The sequence below is a fragment of the Episyrphus balteatus genome, chromosome 1, assembly GCF_945859705.1.
Source record: "Episyrphus balteatus chromosome 1, idEpiBalt1.1, whole genome shotgun sequence".
Classification (NCBI taxonomy): Eukaryota; Metazoa; Arthropoda; class Insecta; order Diptera; family Syrphidae; genus Episyrphus; species Episyrphus balteatus.
Genome location: NC_079134.1, coordinates 49544428 through 49547510, shown reverse-complemented (window position 1 = coordinate 49547510; position 3083 = coordinate 49544428). Strand labels below are relative to the sequence as shown.

The window sequence follows — 3083 nt, the reverse complement described above, 5'->3', positions numbered from 1 at the left end:
TAACGAAATGGATTTAGGACAGCCTAAACACTCGTTTATGTTCTACGCAAACAGCACTTGAAGCTTGTGTGACAAATTTGATGCAGCGCTCTACGCCTTGTGTGTAGCATGGATATTTTTGCGTATGTCCTAACCACTTTTAACAATCGAATTCAATTGGATTTCAGCGGTCGCTAAGTTATTTCTAAGTCTTTGACACGTAATAATCTTCGGCGTTGAAATTTAAAGCAGGCACTTCAAATGTTCGAAGCGTTCCTGGAGCATTCTCTGATCTTGCTTACGAGATTTGTTTATATGCTAGCTCTCGTATGCTTTCTGGTCATCTCCGAGCATGACGACAAGAACATTCTCTGGGTGACCGAAATATCCATTTTGTTGGATTACGTTGTCAACGATCTTCTTCAATCCAGGTTCACTCAGACTAATAGTTTGCCAAAGGTGCTTAGCTGCATTTATAACTTTCATCACGTACGTAGCTAATATCATCAATTTTTCTTCGGCATATGTATGTCTTAGTAGCATAATAATCTTAATATTCGATTTTCTGTCGAAAGTCATCTAGAATGGTAAGCAGTGCAGAAGTATCCTTGGACCTAATTCATACGATACGCCGACAACCGGCCACGAAACGGGTAAACGTCCCTTTTAGATGGCTGTAAGGTACATATTTTTTACTTAAAAACCAGCCAAAAGGGGCGTTTACCCGGTTCCGGGCCGGTTGTCGGCGTGTCGTATGAAATGGCCTTAGACTTAGAGAAACGAAGGGAGTAAGAACGGAAAAGAGTACAAACATGATCTGTATCATCTTTACCGTTACCTCCCGTTTGAGTAGTGTTTCTTGGATACATGGATCAATAACGAAGTGATGAGGAATTAGGGCTGTAAAAGTAACGACAAAATGAGTACCCGCATGTTTCGCATTTTTCGCATATTTCGTATGTTTCGTGTGTTTCGCATGTTTCGCACGTTTCGTTACTTTCGCATGCTTCGTGTGTTTCGTACATTTCGTATATTTCATGTATTTGATACGTTTCGTATGTTTGGTATTTTTAGTATGTTTCGTACATTGGTATAAGGGTGTAAAATTTTTTTTTTTTGAAAAAAACCAAAAACGATTTCTATAATCTAAGCTACATTTTAAGGTCATAAACATTAAAATTAGTTGCGGCATTCTCATGTAATAAGAGTTAAAAGGTAGCTATATTGAATTTTTTTCGTTTTTTTTTAATCAAACGTGGAAACTTTTTTGATTTTTTTCCAAATTTTTCGACAAAAAGACAATTCTTTAGAGACCTTTATTTCAAAAGTTCAACGCGCAGATCTCGAAATATTAACACTTCAATACAACCATGTCGAACAATTTTTCATGTATTTTTTTTATTGAGAGTGATTTTCAAACCTCGTTTTCTCTGCTTTTTTTTGTGTTGAAAATTTTGCACTGAAAATAAACTAATTTTTTGAAAAACCAAAAAACTTTTGTACATTCTTAAGCTAAATATAAATACCATTAACACCATGGCCATAAACAGATTGGTTGCGTCGTGGATATACATATTTCGGCCAAATAGAGAAAATACAAACACGTCTCTTTTGATATTTCTGTATAAATTATCGACAACACAATGATTATTGAACCTTGGCACTACTGTTTTAATCGAGACAAAAGTAAACTCCAGATAATTATCTACAGTTAGCATTCTGACTATGGTTACGATACCGACACGAGATGCGAAATGCGACAAATTGAGTGTATCATTCCATTTCGTATCTCTTACATCGGATTTAGTATTGAAACTGGAATCGCGCCGTTACTCGTATGTTTCGTATCTCGTACGTTTCGTATGTTTCGTTACTTCAGTACCCAGTAACGAAACATACGAGTAACGATACTGTTTAGAAAGTAACGTTTCGTTATTCGTTACTGAAGTGAATACCCGCATTTTAGTAACGAATACATACGATTTGCTACAGCTCTAATGAGGATGATATAAATAATCGCGTGAGAGTGGAAGTTGAATGAAGTGGCGGAAAAATGTTGCTATCATCTGTAATCGACAAATGTCAGCTAAGGGTATTTCTAGAAATAAATCTTAGGTTTGTTTTCATAAGAAATGGGAAGCCTGAGTATTTTTACTTTTTCGCCCATGTGCGGTTCTCACCACTTTCCTCCTGTATACATTAAATTTAAAGTTACAAGGACTGTTGGAGGGATGTAGTAAAGTCTTTCATGATGGCTCCACAGTTTTTGGTTTGGGTGGGCTATCGCCTTTCTCAGTTTAACTTTTCAATCATTTACCGTTATTTCTTAAAACTACTAGTAGATGATAATAAATCTGGTCGTGAAACCCAGATTTGCCTTTATTCACCAACTGTCAGTTTTGTTTCATGAAAATCTTATTTACATGACATCTAATCTAATCTACTCCGGATACTTATCTAACATACTGGAAACAATGCAAAATTGGGAACTGATAGGTATCTACTATTGGCGGATACGGATACCCAGAAAGACAAAGCCGATAAAGAACAAACAGCAGAAAGAACACATGACAACAGCATCCAGTTGGTTTGACGGTTCCCCATCTTTCAACAAACAGCACTCAAGGATGCTTGATTTCTGACTTTTGATGTTAAGGATGATATATTGATATCAAAAACTAATTATTTTTCTTTTTTATGTCGGGGCGGCGCGAACGCCATCCCCGGCTACCAAAAATTACACGCACGAGTTATTCACATTAGGAACAATCGCAGAGGTCAACTCAGCCGGAATGTGCAATGGCCAAGCCTCACTCCGGGGGAACCGCCTTAATGATCACGGTAACCCCTACGCCAGGTAAGTATGCTTTAATCACCTATCATTTGATATCATATAATTTTGATTGTAAAAACCAACTGTGAATTGTACTCGCAAAATAAAAAGAATCCTTTTCGAATATCCTTACAAAATAATAATTTCTTAGGGATGTTTTTAACATTCATTTATGACTTCTCATTTCTAGTAAACGAAATATAGCAATAAATCATTAACTAAGGGTTTAGGGATGTTCTACAGATTATACAAGTTTGTATGGCAGGTAGGT

At 36.5% G+C, this 3083-nt stretch overlaps 1 non-coding gene across 1 annotated transcript; it reads right to left on the bottom strand.

The window, feature by feature from the left end:
- Positions 1-2679: 2679 nt before the first annotated feature.
- Positions 2680-2844, bottom strand: LOC129907914 (U1 spliceosomal RNA). The gene has a single exon (XR_008771200.1). It is a non-coding gene; the product is annotated as a U1 spliceosomal RNA (small nuclear RNA).
- Between the last annotated feature and the right edge of the window lie 239 nt (positions 2845-3083).